Raw genomic sequence first — 19,053 nt, 5'->3', positions numbered from 1 at the left:
TCCTTGTGTGCTTTAGTTATCCCCAGTCAATTATGCCTGCTAGGAATTGTGTGCTGGCAAGTCAAAGCTGTACAGGAAAATCCTCCCATGGTATTTTTGTCACTTGTTCAGATGTTTGCTGTCCCCATGTAGAACTCATTTTCTCCAAGGGCTATTCCCCTTCAAACAATAGAAAAAATGACTCAGAAAGTTGCAGCTGCAGTGACAGCTCCATGATTTTAATGGCTTGATGATTATTTGTATTTTTGAGTGTTTTAGCCCTGAGCTGGCCTGTGTGTGTGCTGCCTTGCTGTGATGCATGGATGCTGAGCAAGAAGGTCTGCCCTTCATCCCTACCCCATGGGCAGTGGGCGGGCTGCTGAGGATGCTGTGAGCCATCAGTGCTCCCATCCCATGGGTGCCCTGGGCAGGGTGAAGTAGGGGCCAGGGCAGGGTGCTCTATGGAGCAGGGCATGGCCAGAGGCTTCTGAGCATCACTAAATAGCAGGTCTGAGGGGTTTCCCATGGCCCTTGTGCCTTTGGGAGGCAGAGCCTAGAGGTGGAGTCCAGCTTGCTGCATCAGAAAGGAGACTGCTAGCCCTGAGACTCTGGGGGCTGGAGGGAGAAATTGCTCATGCAGGCACTTGGAGCAGGTTGGGTATGTGCTTGAGAGGGTTTTCTTCCCTTAGGCTTTGAGAGTTTGAATTGAAGAGCTGGAGTGGTGAGAAGACTGGGAAATATTTTCTTACCCTCTGCTCAAAGAGCTAAGTTGGAGTTTTAGAAAATGTAAGGTAAATGAAAGATGCTATTTCTGCTCTTCAGTCTCTGTTTTTCTTGTATCATCTTCTCTTTCTGGCTTCTCAGCAAACAGTAATGAAAGAGTAGAGGGTGTGAACCAGCAAAAAAAAAAGAAAACAACTTTTCTCTGTTGAAATCGTGTACAAGGTCATAGCTGTTCGTGTAGCAAATCTCACAGGACTTGAAAAATGTCCGTGGTGTCATCCTATGCAATTTGTCAGTGGTGTTTATGGACTCACAGCACTACTTTGCACCAGAGATGGCAACCATACGCTGTGGTTATACATCAAGCCTCTTTTTTCCCCCAGGTTGGATGACTCAGGATTGTAGAGACAAGGCTTGTAAGTTGAATGGGGGAGAAAAAAAATAGCAAAATGTGAATTATGCAGCTATTTTCACAGCAGAACACTTAATTATGGTTTCAAATATACTTGGCACTAGAATAAATGATGGAGTTAGAGCAGCCCCATAAATGTCCATGTGCCTTGGAGGTCAGACGTTTGCTGGAGGATTCTCAGGCACTCCCACCACCCTCTGCCAGAGGGACAGGAGCAAGGCAGGGAGGGTAGGGCTGCAAGTAAGGGAGACAGAGGCAGAGGAACAACCTGCATCACGTGGGCTGCTGCTGAATCACTGTTTACACCGCTTCTGTACCTGCTGACTGGATGCATGAAAATAGGATACTTCTATTTTTAGTTCTTACCTTGTGCATTCATGCAGATACGTGCACTGAAATTAGGCTTTCAGTGATGGGAGTAGCATTGTGCCCACATGCAAAGTATTTCGGAGTTACGGCACAGCAGCAATTCCACCATCTCACCTACACGAGAAGCAGTGTGGGTGTGGAAGTAAGGCAGTGTGGAGCTGAGCACTTCGAAGCTGCCCTTGCTGCCTTCCTGGCATCAGCATGGCAAGGCTTTGTTCCAGATCCTGCTGGCTGCTTCTGTGCTGTTGTGCTGCCCACATGGGGACAGAGGAGCTGCTGCGGCAGGACTGAGCCAGGCAGGCTGGGATGCTGAAAATGGGGGGGATGATGTAGAAAATCATTACTGGGGTCCAGTACTGCTGCCGTGACATGGCCAGCTCCAAGAAGGCGGGTCGTTGTGCCTTCATTTTGGGCTGCACAGCCTCTGTGCTTTTCTGTAGGAGACATACTGCATGGAAACACCCCTACAATTGAGGAGGTGAGGGATACTGGCATGTTTGCTAAATGTAGTAAACCATAAACTAGAGATTTCCCTGCTTAAGTTTGGGATGGAAAAAGACAAGGGGTTTGAGGTGTCATGTGGAATATTCCAGTGAAAGGAAGGCTTTCTCATCTGACTGTACTGGGATTAAAAATAGCATTTGGGAAAGAGAAGAAATGAAAAATAAGTACTCTGCTTTTGAATGGTTTCCTGATCTGCATGACAGCAGCTCTGTGGCACTGCCTGCACTCACTGCTGTGACTTCAGAACTCGGCTGTGATTCCCTGGGGCTGATAAGATTATTTGACTTAATGCATCCTTTAAATAACATTGCCTAGCCCTTTCCTACCCCACATCTGTAGCCACAGGTGTTTCCCAGTGGGAGTGGGAAGCCAGTGCCCTGAAAGTGCCCTGAAACCAGGCAGAGCATCTTCTGCTCTGTCCCTGCAGGTTAAGCAGACAGGCGCCAGAGGGGAGACCCTGTGTTGCCAGAACCCCATTTCTGCCCTGAGCTTCCTGCAGCACTGATCTCGGGGCAGGCTCACTCCCCACCCCTTGCAAGTTCCCATTAACTTTTATCACCTCTTCTTACCCAGCTGGCTCAGAGCACGTTTCAAGACACTGGTTGTGCCTTCAAATTCAACTTTCCCAAATAACCATTAACTGTGCTGCGAGAGTCTGGGCTGCCCAGAAAGAACGACTGAGTCATTCTGGTGCTTGTTCTGGCCCAGCGAGGCCTGATGTCTCCTGGCTTCCTTTGCTATCGTTTGTCACTGCACATCCAGGAGAACTCTATGTCCTAGTGAAATCCTCTTCCCTCACCCTTCCGACAGGGATATTTCCTTATGTCTGGAAATATGATAGGGTTTTCTGCCTCTGGGGCTGCACTTGCTATTTCCTCACCTCAACCAGGGCAGGCAGAAAGCCTGGGTTGTTTTGAACCTTCACGGCAGGAAGGAGCCTTGTTTCTCATAGCCTGTTTGCCAGTGGTACTCGTGGGTATGAACACAGCAGCCTTGCACGGACTGGTTTTCCCTGAGCTTTGTTTGGAAGAGGCCTGTGAGCTCCTGCTGAGGCTGCCCAGCAATACAGAGAGCTCTTGTGCCACGTTGTCCTTGGGGGTCTGAAGGGTCTGGCTTTTGTCTCAGAGATAAACCTGTCAGGAAGGGAAGTGTTCTTCAGACCATGCTGGAAGCAATGCCAGAATTGTCTGCCTTCCTTACATAGAGAGCCCCACTGATTTTATTAATGCCTCCATAGGGGAATGGGCTTAGAGGGCTATTACAAATGTGTTACAAAGCCTGCTTGCTCGATGGGTTTTCCCAAGCCCTTTAGAGGTGGATTCATAGTGCCTTGCTGTATTTGGGGAAGAAATGCTACAGGTTTAGGTGCTTTGTATCCTTTATTTTCTGGACCCCAAACTGAGATGGAGATCAGTTCTCTTCAAGGTTGTTTAAAGCCAATCATCACGAGACTGTGTGCAGGGAGCCCTGGTTATTTCTAGAGCTCTCCAGGCTGATTTTCCCTTGAGTTTCTGTGGAGAAATATTTGAAGGTGTAGGGTGTTTTGCAGCTAGTTTCCCAGGCACTCCATTTCATGGCTCACATGGGGTGTTTTTTGACCACTGACGTTCTCCTTCACATGGAGCTTGCAGGTCAATAGTCAGTCACAGCAGATCCCTGTGTCTGGCATGCTTCTTTGCTCCCTAATTGCCTCCTCCTTGCCTCCTATCTGCATCCAGTAAGCAAGCTACAGCAGTAGTTAATTACTCTTCTGGGCTGAGTGCTATATTATAGTCTGTTCTGTCAATACTAATTGTTTTATAGAAATATGAAGTACCACTTTCCCTTCCCTCTGAGGGCTTTGAGATGCAATGTGGGCTCTAATAGTATCGTTTAGCCCTTCTGTCCAGTGTGAACAGGAAAACATGATCTCAGTTCAGAACAGGTACTTTGGGTCATCTTTTGAAGAGCTGCTTGTGGGGTCTGTTCCCATGCTTTCCCACTAAAGCTCTTTCCCTTCCCTGATGCCTTGCCAGTACTGCGTATTTAAAACTGGTTGACCATAATGCAAGACTACAGTGTTAGCTGTGATCTGTATTGGTGAATTCAGGCAGTCCTTTCTTACACCAGGTTGAGGTTCCTTGTTCTTTCTTTGCAACCTCTGGTTTAATAAATAAGTTGCATAAAAGAAATATAAAAGTAAATGAAGATGACATACGCAGGCATCTCCTGAGAGTTCACACAGCAGCACATAGGGAAAACTCTCCTACTGGTGCATGGAAAATGTCAGCCCCTGGCTTTCAGAGGTGTCCTTGCTTGTTTGAACCTCCTCCAGTGACTGGTCGCAAGTAGGTATCCACTGCTGATGTCTCTTTGGCAGAGATGTATCATTCTGCCTCTATTTGTTGTTCTGGAATAAACACCAGATAAAGACACATTCGTTTATAATTAGAGAACGGTAAATTAAAATGTGTCCCAAGTGTGTTCAGCTTCAGTGTGTTTGCAGTGACGAATGCTTTGGGGCTGTGTTTTGATTCTCTTTGCGTCACTGGAGGTTTTGCTGTTGGCTTTGGTCATTAACAGCCTTGCACAGAGCAGGATAAACTCCAGGGTTAGGGATTTTTGCATCTCATATGGCATTTATAAACAGCTTACTCCAGTGTGCTCTTAGTTTTTCCCATATCCCATTAAAATAGCTGTGAGAGGACAGCTTTTTAGGCTTGGTCTCCCTGTTGTCTATTGTAAGGGCTGGACATTTTGGCAGCTTTGTGAGCAGAGGTGTGCTGTCTGGTTTGAGTCTTCATACAAGAGCTTTCCATCCCAGCCAAGCACTCACTGACTTCAGTGCTGCTTCCGTACAAGCACTCAGCAGCATGATGTACTGCTGCTGTCACCTGCAGAAGACCTTGTTCCACGACCTTAATATGCATCTCAGCTTCAAACTTGCTCAGTCAGGACTTGCAAAAGCCTGTGTTCATGTCCTTTGTATTGTGTCACCCAGGCTTGTTGAAGGCTGCATGTAAATTGCTCTTTGCAAACAGTTTTCTGATCTCAGCCACAAATCTGATTATGGTTACATTAGGGAATGGAAGCATGAGAAGCCAGGTCGTTGCTTTAAATTTTAGCATTAAAGGTCAAGTTCTGCTGATTTTTAATCCTCTGACAGCAGCAGCAGCCTCCTACCTCATGCTCCCACAGCTTCTCCCCAAGAAACATGCAGGCTTGGCACGAGCTGTGGGTTCTTCTGCTTGCATTCTGGGGCTGTCTCCTTCCATTCCTTATTAAAATGCATGTGTTTATCCTCATTTAAAGTGATAATCTGTATCAAAAAGCTAATGATCACAATACCTGGCTTACTTTTCCCCAACAAAGATGACAGCAGTGATACGAGTCATTATGTTGCTGATAGTAAAATTGCTACCTTCAGGCACGTCTTTATGTTAGGGTTGGATTTTTTGGCTGCCACAATTCACAAGAGAGAGACAGTTGGAAATTTTCTCCTTTAATAAGTAGTTTTCATAGCTCTCAAGTTTCTTAATCGAGTCAAGCTGCTATAGCTACCAGACTGGAAAGAGCAGAAGATTCAAGTGCCTTTCTTCTTTTAATATGCATCTGTATGTGTAAGAATATTGTAGCTTTCCAGAGGTAGGATCAAGTCATAAAGACTTCCTGATGGGTTCTTGCTGTTGCTTGGCTATTGTGGTCCTTGCAGACTTTGTGTCCTGTCCTCCCACTGTACCCAGCTGTCCCAAGGCACAGTCACTGTGCTGGGCACTGAGGACCCCTCAGCCCCAGGCTGCAGCTGGCAGTGTCCTGCTAAAGGGCTGGAGCCATCAGAATTTAAACTTCTAGTTTTCAGAGTGAAGTCTCCATGGGATTATAACATAGCATCACATGAGAACATGATTGATTTTTTCTTCCTTTCTCCTATGTGGGGAGGAGGCATAAATGCCTGCACAGGAAAACCAGCAGCTGTAGGGAGTATCCCAAATGCCACCATCTGCACACCTCCCAGCGTCCGAGAACTGTGCTCTGTGAATGACGACAGCAGGCTCTATCAAGGGTATGACTTGTATTTAATTGTGTTACAATCCCTTTAATCTAGGATTATATCCAGTTGTTTTCTTCATGTGGGATGTAGACTGTCAGATAAAAGCAGGAGCAGCTGGGAGGAGAGAAATGGCTCTGAGAGGAGGCTGAAAACCTTGAGCATCTGCAGATGCTTTTGTTGGAAGCATGAACCTGTCTCCCAAAACCATCCAGGCAGGTGCACGTGCTGCCAGGACCCTCTGGCTTTGATAACTGAAGATCCTGGGAAGGCAACCGGCTGCAAATGAAATGGTGATTGCTTTCCCCTCACTGAATGAAATCTTCTCTGAGGCGATTATGCAGATTAAAGCTTCCCACTGTAATGTACCAGAATAAATATAGTGGTGGCTGCGTGCTGTAGGACTGCATGCAGTGTGGCTCTGGGTGCAATGCCTGGCTCCTTGCAGGGAGAACTTGCTTTGGTTGCACGCCCAGGCTGACCTGTGGTTTGTGGTATCAAGATGTGGTCATGGGGTAAGGTTTGCAGTTTACAGTGTGTCACAGGGCTGGGAATGCCAATATGATATTTTGACTTGCACAGGGCCTTTTTAAAAGCAGCTTTGCCACTCCTTAGCAGGAACATCTGCAGCAAGTGTTCACTGCAGCACTTGCACAAGGAGCATGCTTGCAGGGCAGCCACATGCAGGATAGTAATGCTTTTAGCTCACTAGGAAAATAAACCATCGTCAGGCACCTGGGGAAGGAAGCAATTTTGGAGCTGAGGATGCAGCCAGAGCTGGCCTGATCTAACTGGAGTCCAGAACAGGAGCCCTGTTAAAATAGGTCTGGGATGATCTGTCTGAGCTCAGTGCAGGCCTGGAAGCACTCAGTTTGCTTCTGATCTCCTCACTGCAATTTACACCTGTTATTTCTTGTTGTGGGTATGGGAATATGTTGTTCTCCTCTTTGCAGCAGATTTCTCCAGTGCTTGGAGACTTCTGTGGTGTCCACAGGCTACCCCTGCTCCACATTCCTTCTGCTGTTCCTGCTCCACATCCTGATATCCCTCTCCTGCTCCTTTGTATACTCCTTGTGCATCTGATGCTTTTGCTTTTTTATCTTTTTTTTCCCCTTACAGTGCAGTACAACTGTATTTGTGTTCAGCTGTATTCCACTCTGCTGACAGCTGAGTAACACTGTGCAAATGACTTAATGTACCCCCAGCTATGCGCTCCAAGTGTTAAGTTAAACCATTACCCTCAGTAACGGATGGTTTTTGCCAACCTGATAATTGGCAGTAGGTGCCACTTTGACTGAGGTTCATGGGAGACTTTGCCATGCCTACACAAAATCATTCTCCTTCTTTATCACAGCATGATTTAACTACCCAGTGTTGCTAGTGCTGTTTGATTGGGTTATGTGCTATGTAGTTCCAAATACAGTGTGTGCACTGTAACCACACAGCAAATTATAAATTTCTGAATGTGGAATTCATACACGTGAGAACCACAGAGAACCTTTTCCACTGTAATCAGCTCCTTTCAAGGAGGGGAGGGGGGGAAGAGAAGGCAGTGAGAAAGGCAGTTTGGTCCAGTGTGTAGTAAGAGTGGATTTGTTGTGGGCTGGGCCAGGGGCTGCATAGTGCTGTGTGCTTCCCCTTGCTTGCCATGGCTTGGGGTTGGGACTGTTGATGGCTCCTACAGACCCTCACGGGACTTTATTTGAGGTATGAGCACCTTGGGGTGAGAGCTGGTGGGCTCTGATGGTCTGCTCGTAACCAGCGGCTTCAGATCAGCAGACCTGGAGCTGGCCGCGGTGCTGAAGTGAGGTGGTGTTATCTCTGTTTTTTCACTGTATCTGGCTTTCTCTAAAGGGTAAAATCTGTATTTTCTAGGCTTTTGCATATCCAGAATCTTTGCCCTGGTACAGGCATGCCTGCAGAGAAGTGCTGAGTCCTTCTGTGTGTGGCTAACTTATGAGATTTTAGGAAGGTGAAGATGCTGGCAGTGTGTGTGGCAAATTCCAGTGCTGCAGGAAGAGCAGTCTTATCTTTAAGGATGCTTGAAACCCACAGAAGCCTGTGGCTGTGAGGAGTCTGGCCTTGGAGAAGGAAATGTTTTCACTGCAGAGCTGAGAAATCATGCTGTGCTGTATCCAAAGATGGAAAATTCTACCTGACCCCAGTCACAGTCAGTCGATGCCCTGAAATGTATGAAATGGAGACAGTGCTGGAGCAGCCCGCGCTTACTTTCATGCATGCTGGTCAGCCTTGGTTCTGTGTGCCTGCGTTGCAGTGCCATGAATTGCTGCAGCCTCCTCTCCAGCACTATTTTGTAACTTTTTAATTCAGAAAAATCAAGTGAAAGGAAATAAATCCCACAAATGACAAAGATCAACAAGATACTGACTGCTTCTGAGGTGGAGCCTTACCCTAGAGTGTCAGTAGCAAACTCAAGATGTCCCCCATGTCTGCTGCAAACCCAGTTCGTTTATCCTTGCTCTCAGCCAGCCCCCATACCTACCAAAGGCTGCAAACATGGTCTCATCACTCTGTTCTCTCTTCGTATGGAGAACAGAAAAGAGCATGTTGAGACCTATCTGTTTCCTTGCATGGACCAAAAGGATGGATTGCAAAATCACACTGTCTATGGGTCAGAACCCTGCTTTTGAGCAAGTGTTTGTAGAGGCAGGGGTGCCAAAATGTCTTGAAGTTATGGTTGTAGTGCTAGACCTTTCCTCCTATCCTAAGTGCTAGACCATGATGAAGGTTGAACATTACTGCATTTAATGCAGGATTTGTTTCTGCTAGGGTACAATGATTGTAGAATTGCTGTCTGCTAAAACACAGTGAAAATTCTTTGTATTCAGTTTAAAAGGTGGGAACAGCACTGGAGTATCCTGCTCCTTTCATCCACCTTCCCAAGGACTGCAGCCAGCCTTCACTGGGCTGTTTCTCTGCTGGCTATCACCCATCCCAGCACTTCTTCAGAAGCTGCTGAGCTCTCCTGGGGGCCCGGGGTCTTTCCTCATGCTCACAGGAGCCATCGTTTGCATAGCACAGCTGCTGAGGCAGACTTAATGCAGTTCTGTACTTATTGAAGGTGATCATCAAGATGGGAGGCTTTTTGGCTTCCTGACTGCCACTGCTGTCAGCAGTTCCTATTAACACTAATGGAAATCACAATCTGGTGTCAGCAGCACAGCACGCCCTGTGATGCTGCAGGATCGGCAGTGTGGAGGTAATTCCTTGTGTGTGACACAGCTTTGCTGCCAGTGGTCTTGCTATAATGTTGTGCTTTCTGTGCTGCCTTAATATTCTCTTATTTTCTGTCCTGGGAAGAGCCTATAAAATTGAGGAGCGTGATATGGTTTGGTCCTTGTTTTGAAAGCACCACAAATAAGAGAAGTCTTACCTCTGTTGAATTGGCTTGGTGCTTCAGAGGATTTCTCTGAGGCCCTCAGTAGCTGCATGAAACACCAGTCTTTCTTCAGGAGCAGCAGCTCTTGAGCAGGGGAGGCAGCCAGTGTCGCCCACCCTTCTGTCAGCCCCTGAGCAGCAGAGCTGCACGCAGGCTCAGCAGGAAGCTCAGCCCCCAGGCTGCTCCTGAGTTCTGCTCAGGCTGCAAAGGGGCTGCCTTGCCTTGCTGGCTCACGTCAGACCCTGCGTGGCTCAGGATTGATACCTGTATCTTATTATGTGTTTTCTGCATATGTCTGCTGTGTGGTTCCTTTGCCACATCACAGGCTATCTTTCTGATGCCAGTTAGTTTTTTTTGTTTTCTTTTTTTTTCCTGATGCCATTTTCAGTTTCTTTGGTTCCCAGTTGTACCTGGTTGAGTTGGGATTTGCTTTGCTCGTTTAAATCCCATTTCTGAGAAAATTGTCTTAGAAATAAATCACAAGGCTCAATGGAACAGTACATGGTTTGAAAAGAAATGATCATCGTGTGGAATACTAAAAGAAGTGAGAAATTGTCTTTGTCCTCTAAATTTAAGGAGAGCTTAGGTATACACCGGAAGATAGTATGTGGAAAAAAGGAAAACAGCAAAGTTTAGTAGACAGATGCCTGCTGCTACTGATAAATGAGGCTTGCCCAGCAGCTCTGCACCTGGGCTTGGCAGTTTTGCCTGGTGCATGCAGCAGAGAGAGGCAGCTGGGTGCTGGTTCATGGCAAAGGCTTGGGCTTCTGCACCAGCCGAGGAAGAAGTCGTCTTGCTGGCACTGGTGCTGGCTGTTCTCTTCCTAACTGGCAGTGGCACTGAAGTCCTCAGGTACCTTGTATTTCCAACTTACTGGGCTTATTCTTTCCAAGATTTCCTGGAATTGAGGGAATACTCATTGCTGATTGTTATGTGTGCTCTGGCAAATGATTTCTGGCTTTCTGAGCCTGCAGGCTCAGAAAGTTTAGTTGGAACAGACAGCTTTCTGTCTCCTGTGCACATCAAGCCAAGCACAGGAACGAGCATTGGGAACGAACCGGAGGTGGAACAGAGTTTCACACCAGTTTGTCCCTGTTCTGTTAGTGTGGGTAGGATACTTGCCCACTCAAGTAACCATCTTGTGCAGATCTCCAGAGTTTGGGAACTGCAGAAGGGACTGAATAGGAAAATAACATTAGTGTCAGGGACAAGGGCATGGATGCTTTCCCACATGAAGCTGCTGCAGTGGGGGGTCTGGCATTCTTTGTGCTGGGTTTATGGACCCAGCCACATCAGCACTGTTGTGCTGGGTCCTTTGGGGCAGCTGCCAGGCAGCTCAGTGCTGGGATGCAAGGAGGCATTTGTCTTGGAGACAGCGTCAATCAGCAACGCCTCCTCAAGCACCGGTGTGTGGGTCCCTCTGCAATATGGCACAGGCTGGCGGCGATGCTGGCTGAACACCCAGCACCCCAAGTGAAGCACCCAGCTTGATCAAATGTTTTGGGTACTCTCAGGTAAATCGCTGTGTTGAGGAACATCTAAGATCAGTTTTTCCTCTGGGTCTCTGCAGATAACAGTTCTCTAATAGTTTGGTGTAGGCTGAGGTTTTAATAGGACTGTTCCAGTATGAAGCAGGGCTGAGCTGCTGGAACCTGTGTGCACACACGTGATGTGGGATCTGTTTTGCCAATGATGGGATCACAGCACACTGGGTCCTGCCCCAGGAGCTATATCCTGCTCTGTGTTCTGCTGCCTGCACAAGCCTGCTGCCATAGCATAGCTGCTTCCTTATGTTTGCTGGAGGAGGAAAACAAGAAGGTAGTGATTTGATTTGTTGTGCTCATTCTTTAGGGCTTATTTTCCCCCTTTTTCATGTTTTTTGACTCTTACAGTTTCCATCATCTCTTCTAGGGCACCTGGGAACAGAAGGGCAGCTCCAGGATGCAGAACGCCTTAGGCAAATTCTAGCACAACTGCCTTTCACAAAGAATAATCTGATTTTATTTTATTTTTTTTCCTCCTTCTCTATGCCCACATATTTTCTGCTCCTACCAACACTGAAATTATATGCTTGACATCTGTGCTGTCTCTTTTGCTTTTTGTGGGGGTTTTGGCTTGTACTCTCAACACACAGGCACTTGCTACCAGATGCAACGAGAGGCACTTCTTCCTCCTTCCCTGCAGGATGGGGCTCTGCCCACCACCCGCTCCCATCACTTCTCTGGGGCTTTTCCACCAGCAGCACAGTGATAGCAGGGAACAGTGACCCTCCCAGGAGAAGTGACTGGAACTTAAAGCCCTTAAAATTACCCTGCGTCAGGCCTAAAGAAGAAGAATGACTCCCTTCTCTTTTGGGGACAGTCTTCATTATGCTCCATTGCAGAGGATTCCTTAAAACAGCTTTCACTCCTGTAACTGAGAAAGTCTTTCACGTGTAGCTCTGTTTTTGTAAAGAATCTTTATGCAGGGCCACAACAACTGATGGTTGAAAATTGCCAGACTTTAGGTGTTTAATGTGTAATAATTATATCAAACTTTCTTTTTGCTAGATTTGTTAGAAAACTGGGATCCCGCATTTGCCCAGAAAAGTTAGGGATTGATACTGGGGAATCTGGTTGCAGCAGACCTAATTTATCTTCTTTGACTTCTAAAGGGTTCTGGAACGTGGAAAGCAGCATTGAGGGGTGTTATTTGGCTCTAATTAAACTTAGCAGGAGTTGAAAGGCGAAAGGAAACTAGCATGCCTACCAAAGGCACCAAAAGAAGAGGGATATTCTCCCAGGAAGCTGTGATATCCCTCCTGTCCTTATCAGATGCTCCCAAAGGTTGTAGCAGAGCTCAGAGCACTTGCTGCAAAGCCAGCCAGCAGATGGCCTTTCTCTTATCTCAAAGACCATTATCAAGCTGCACGCCAAATTTCATGCAAGCAGCTAATTGCCCTCTTTGGAGGCACCAGTGCAGGACCTGCATGCACTGCACACGTGCTTCGTGTGCACCATGGTGAACACAATTTGCCATGGCTGCATTTCATTTTTATTTACAGTGCAAAACTGAGAAATGGGCAGTGCTTCCTCCAAGCCTCCCCTGCTGGGCGAGTGGACTCTGAGCTTGGGAATCTGGGAACTTGTTTGAGGTAAACTAGACCTGGAGGTATATCCCCATGGGGCTCTCACCCCATCCCTGGGATGCCTGAGAAAGGTCACCAGATTTGCTTCTTTCATTTTCAGCCTCCTGTAATATTCCGGTTGAATACAGGGGCTTGGAAAATTTGGATAACTTTAACAGTGCATTTCCTTAAAGTAGGTGAGAACAATTGTAATAATAAACCTTTCTGGTGGAAATCATTATTATTGCAATTAATGTATCCTGATGCCTTCCTCAACGATTTATGTACATTACCAGCCAGTTCCCACACCTCGTGTCTCTGCGCAGCAATGGAGATGCAAATGCAGTGCTCTGTTTTCTAGCAGCAGTTTGCTGCCTTGGACCAAACTACCTTCTACCAAACTTTTTCTTCCAGCACCAAGCAACGTGCCCTTGTAAAATCTGAGATTACTCACTTCAGCAGGAAATGTGAGGAGGAGGAGGAGGTACACTGAAGTTTCACACCTTTTCTCTTGTTTTTCATCTAGAAATGAGTTCTGTTCTGGCTTGAGTGATTGATTGAACCTTTTTCAAGTGCTGTCTGAAGGAGACAACTGATCTACTGAATCGCAGATATGTTTGGCTCTTAGATTTTCTTAAAACTGAGAATGTTTTCTTTCTTAGAGTTTGTTTCCTAGAAGTCATAGTACATGCACAGAATAAGGAAGAACTTCAAGCATAACAAGTTGTTCTTAGCCGTAGCCCAGGTGTGTAATAAGTTAGATCTCTTGGGGGTGGGGGGTGCTTTGAAAAGTGTCTGCCTTTGGGCAAGACCCATTGCTTTGACTTGTCCGTGCTTCCCCTTCCACCCCACTAAGCACATCTCAAGCTGCTTTAGATGGCAGCCCTCTCTTCTAGGGGGCTGACAGTTTTTCTTGGGGCAGAGCAGTGTATGGGTGCGAGCAGGGCTCAGCACTTCAGCCCTGTGTGCCTGGAAGCTTCTTGCCAGTTCTTGCTGTATTGTTCAGTAGCATCAAAGGTATTACCTCCCCTGCTAGCTTTGCCAGGCTGAAAATGGCACTTTTCACAGAGGCTGGGACACACCAGGAGTCCTTTAGTCTCCATTCATTTGTCCATCTCCTCTGCTCAGTAAGAAGTGTTCTTAAAATAGCCTGTGAAATGGAGGAGAAAGTCAGAGCTTAATGATGAAAAAGGTACAAAAATAACTCAAGTGATGGTGGACACACGAACCTTTTTGTTCAGAGACAGGACTGTTTGTTGTTTGCAGATCTGAAGTGTCAGTCCAAGATCTTTGGATCACATTAACGCTTTCAAATCAGTGTGAGCTGCTGTATACATTAACCAGCAGGGACGATTAGTTCTGCAGTATTGTAAGGTCTGCCTGGAGTGGGAACATTGAGATGAAAATAGTTCAAATGGTCATTTGAAAGTGTGCCTCTAAAAAGTAGCTTCCTTTCTTCTCCCACAGCCCACCATCCCAGTCTGTGAGAGGCTCTCAGTCTTCTCATGCATGTAGCTGCAAGAGAAGCAAAGTGCTGCTGTTATCCTTTCTAAGATGGGAGATGAGGCACAAAAGAAGTGGACAGTAAGGCTGTTGGAGAGCAAGGACTTACCTGGGTGCTGCACTCTGAGGCACACACCAGCACAGTCAACCTGTGTTCCCACCCTGTCCTTCACCCTCTTCCTGGGCTCATTTAGGTTTTGGATAATTAGCAGTCCTTAGGTTGTGCCTGGGATCTACTGGTCATTTCCTCTTTGGGGAAATGTTTGATCTAAATGGAAAGAAAGAACTACTGACAAGGGGAGATGCAGAGCTGGATGGATACACCTGATAGAAACAGACAGGTAAGTGGTAAGGACTGTAGGCATCTTCTGGTGTCCCCATGCAGGCTTCCCATGCAGCAGCAGGTTGCAGATGGAAGATGTCAGGGGAAGGTGATCATGGCAAGCCCCAAACCCTGTCTTTGCTTTGCTCTTACAGCAGCACTCATCATTTCATTTCAGAAAGTGGTAGCAACCATAATAATGTTTAATGTCATTCATATGTGTCTAAAGAGTGGCATGGTGAATCACAGAAAAGAAATGGCATTGAGAGAACAAAAAAGAGTGAGCATTTATGCCCCTGCAGAAGAGTGTTTTCTGCAACGAGCAGCATCACTTGGAAGCTGAGAGGAGCAGGCAGTGCCTTCCCTCTGGCAGCACCCTGCCCCACAGCAGGCTCCAAGCACTCATCCTGGAATAAGGGGTGTGCTATGTGTGTGTCCCCTGGGAGCAGTGATGTCGGAGTCAGTAAATCACAGACGGTCTCCTGTCTGTGAGTGTAGGCACAGGGAGGGAAGAGCACGTGCCTGCCTGCTGTGCCTGGAAAGATGCATTGCGGCTGTCAGGAGCCAAAGCACAAGGAGCTCTCTGGTAACAAATATTAAACTTCTCTGAAACAACCAGAAAATATTGCTGTTAGGCAGGTGGGAGGACTTCCCTGAGATGCACAGTTAATACTGCTTGCTTACATTGATAGCAACAAGCCAGTGACATTCAGCAGTCTGCAAAGCAGACACATCTGCCTAGGAGAGATGGCAATTAAAAAGGCAAGTGCAGGGACATAAGCCACCCCGTGGGTCCCCTCTCCTGTCAAAGAGAGCAGCACCAATACAGGGGGAACATGCTGCAGTTCCCAGCTGTAGGACAGCCTGCTGGCTGGGTTTGTAGGGTTGTGCCCATAACTGGGACTGTGGGGCAGGTGCAGGGCTAGAGGTGATGTATCAGTAGAGGTGGTCAGAGATTTAGTGCCACATACAAAGGTGATAAAAAAGCAGTAGCAGGTGTGTTCTTGAGCATCTTCCCTGAAGCAGCTGCTCTACCTCCTTTGGGCCAGGAGTACAGGGTTGCCCCCCTGATGGCTTTCCACTGGGGTCTGTGCCTCCCAGCACCAGTGCTCAGCTGCTCTGACCCCTCGCACATCCCTTCGTTGTACGTAGTTCAAGCCATGGCCAATTTTCTGGCTGTGAAAGCACTGACAGTAAGGGATGCTCATTCGAAAGCTTGCTTTAGCTTTCTCCTAAATTACCTGGTGCTGAGGAGCAGTAAAATATTTATTAGATGTTACAAAACCAAGCCCAGAACAGCAGCCTGCTGAGCAGTTAAATATTCCTCCTTGCAGTGGTACTGGAACAGCAGGTGTCCTAAGGAAATAGAGCTTTATCTGCTCCCAGTTGTGTGCTGCAAGCTGATCGCTCTGAGACAAAAGAGAGATGCTCCCTCTGGGAATTCCCTGCGGTCTTCCGCTGAGCTGCTTCTTGCCAGACACAGGTGGTGCTGATGCTGACACGGTGCCTGCAGCGCAAAGGGCTTCCAAGCTCTTAGCTCTGATATCCCTCTGTGTAAATGCATCGACTACTGGTTTGTCAGAGGCTAATTGACGTCCCTGTTGGATGAGCCAGATCATCTTTTGCTGGTGTTCCATGATTTGCTTAGGACTGTGATAGGGAGATGGCACGTAACAGTTTGTTCTGCCTCATTTCTGAGGTCACCAGATTGTTCTGGGCACACAGTTTCAGTTGCTTCCTGCCTTCTTGGTCTCACATTTGGATGCTGAGGTGATCCAGCTGCTGGTGAACTCTTCCCAAGAATGTGTTCTGCTACAGGGAACTTCTCTACCAAGTGTTTGCCAAAACACCCTGCAGTTGCCTGCTGATGCCGAGTGCTAAGAGTGCCCTGCCTGGTACCAGCACCAGTAGTTCACCATCCCTCGATCAATTAATTACCACTTTAACATGCACATGTGTATTTTGGTTGCCAGATAAACATGTGCTGCAGATAAAGGCTGTGAAACGCTCCACTGTACAAACAGACTGTGACAGTGACTTGGGGCGTTCACTTGGGTCCAATATGTGCAAGCAGGGCATTTCTGCAGAAATGGCTGTTATTTCTTGTGTAAAGGCTGCTGGGCCTTGCAAGTGGGAAAAGCAGGAAGGGCTGAAAAATGAAGGGAAGGTTGTTAGAATGAACCTCTGTGAGCCACCACCCTGTTTGCTCCCGGCTCCTTTTATCTTTATGTTTACAACAGAGAGCACTGCTGAAACTAAGTTTAATATAAAAGCAATTAATTCTGGCTAAAATTGACTTTCTAGATAACCTCTGTAACAGTAATATGGACACGGTTCAATATAGCTGTGCTGTTTCACAGCCTGGTGGAAGAACGAGGGTCCTGTTAGCCATGGGCTGGTCCATGCTGCACGTGTACTGTATCAGAGAGGCTCTCCCTTGTTGTTGATGTGAAAATGTGTCTAGAGCTTGGGGTGAGGAGGAGGCAACCGACACTCCAGTAGAGAAAAACCCGGTGATTCATTTCCACAGCCCCCGGGAGCTCGTGTGCCAGATGAGTATTGGGAGCTTCTGTGTATTTCAAGAAGCATCATTTGTTCTGAAGGTAGCCCATTCAATATTGAGGAAGGAGCAGAAAGTATTGCTGCTAGGTAGTATTACAGGAATTGAACAAGCAAAGACTTGTGGAGATTGTATTAAGAAATAACCTGGGAAAAATAATAAAAATGTCATGCACATTGATAAAATCCCTAATGAAAAGCCTCTTAGCTCAGGAGGTCTGTGCTCCTAGTTTGTCTTGTGCCTCGGCACACTGATTTCAATGTTGCCTGCAGTTTTCCTATTTCTTTTCTTGGTTTCATATGGCTTTTATTCTTTTGCCATTCCTGCTGGACGTTCACAATGGTTGCTAATGCAATATCGTCAATACATTTAATTAACGTCCTGATTTTTTTCTCTTCCAGATAATTAAATGCTTAATAAAAACAGACCTAGCACCTTCCCACAGGTATCTCCCACTTATCACTACATTGTCTCTGTCTCGTCTTGTTGCTGACCCAGTTTTCTTTCCAATTCCATCAGGAGATTCCATCAGCTCAGATAAGTCTGGATCCCGTTTTACATCTGATGCTGTGGGTATTGCCCAAGGGTTCGTGCTATCTGTAGTGCTTTTAGCAAATGCTACGAAGGGTTTTAGTTGTCTGACGAGGCAGGTGGACTCTTCTATCCAATAACTGAATCCTGCCAGCTTTACGGGCAGGAGCTTGGCAGTGCTTTTCTGCAGGACTTGTTTCAGAATGACCAAGCTGAGGTGGGTCAGTTTAGAGGGATGGTTTTTGTTTCACCCCTGGTGATGCTGAGCCTTGTTGTGTGTGTCAGACTCTGTGAAGTCCGGGCACTTCTTAGGCTGCTGTTTTGGGAGTGAGAATGTAAGAAAATCTGGCACCCACACTGGTAGCAAAGGCTGTTGCATGCTTTCTGAAGCAGAGATAGCCAGTCTTGCTTTATGTAGCTTTGCTGAACACCTCTCTATAAGCACCAGGATAAACTAATACCAGATTATCACATTAAATTGCCATTGCTCACTAACCCTCCTCGGCACGGTGTTGCAGAATTAATTACCAGTATTTGTGGTGTTCGTTACCGCAGTCCCTGAACACCACGCGTGGTGCATCATCCAGGCGTACTGATATTTATCGTCACATTTTCCAAGTGGTCCCTCTCCTGCCTTTTATCTCTAGCCGTGTTTACCAGGCTTCATTATACTCTAGTCATTTGGATCTCTGTAGTTTTTGATGCTTTATTCAAAGCCATTTAGACCTTTAGAGCCATTACTTTTATTTCTTTCATCCATTCTAATGGGCTCTCTCCTTCTGCTGGCATACGAGCAAGAAAAAACGCTCCTCTTACCCTTCTTACCCTTCCCTAGGCTTCCTGGTCATTAGTAAATAATTATCCTAATTTTTACTGCTCTCTTTTCCCTTCCAGTTTGAAGTTGTCATGTATACATCTTGTTTTGTTCCTTCTCTTTTGTCTAAATTAATTCTTGTCCTCAAACCTGAAGTAGGCGCGTAGCAAACCAGACACAACAATGCTGAAATCCTGCAGCTCTTCAGATGAGTGTTACCCACATCTTAAAGTGTTTTACTGCCATTGCTGGTACATTACTTACGTACCTGCTGTAATGCTGTGCAATGAGCTGAAAAGGCAGTGGTGGTTTTTTTTTTTTAGCTGTATCTTTTTAAATTGACAGATAAATTGACAAAATAATGGTGTGTTATCTTACAAGGCTGAAATAAAGCCCTGTGAACCTTTTATTGATGTCACTGTGCCAAAATTAGAGTTGTCTTGTAAGTTGTACCGACTGCATGCTGGGCAGAAACTGTTTTGAGCAGTAAAGGGACAGCAAAGTCTTTGTTTTGATAAGGTGAACAGGTTTGCCCTTGAATTCGCATTAAATGGCATCAAATTCTTTCACCACTGGTCCTGACTGAGGTTTCATCTGTGACAAACCAATAGAAGCCAACAAGCCTAAATACATAAATAAATAAATGAATGAAAAACACCCAAGAGATGAGTCCTCATCTTCTGGAAAGCAAAGCGAGGCTAACTGGGGACAGAAAATACTGTGTCTGCCAGCCATACACACAGCGGTCTGCTTTTGACTTTGATGTCCTGAAGTGGTAAGAGTCTGTTGTATTAAAAGCAGTA

General features: G+C 46.5%; 1 protein-coding gene across 9 annotated transcripts in view; it reads left to right on the top strand.

The window, feature by feature from the left end:
• CADPS (calcium dependent secretion activator) overlaps positions 1–19,053 on the top strand; it is a 174,218-nt gene that overhangs the window by 8,841 nt on the left and 146,324 nt on the right. The window lies entirely within an intron of this gene.

The sequence above is a fragment of the Phasianus colchicus genome, chromosome 11 (genome assembly GCF_987193195.1).
Source record: "Phasianus colchicus chromosome 11, bPhaCol1.hap1.1, whole genome shotgun sequence".
In the NCBI taxonomy this organism is placed as follows: Eukaryota; Metazoa; Chordata; class Aves; order Galliformes; family Phasianidae; genus Phasianus; species Phasianus colchicus.
The sequence above is the reverse complement of the archived record's forward strand: the minus strand, read 5'-3'. Positions and strand labels throughout refer to the sequence as shown.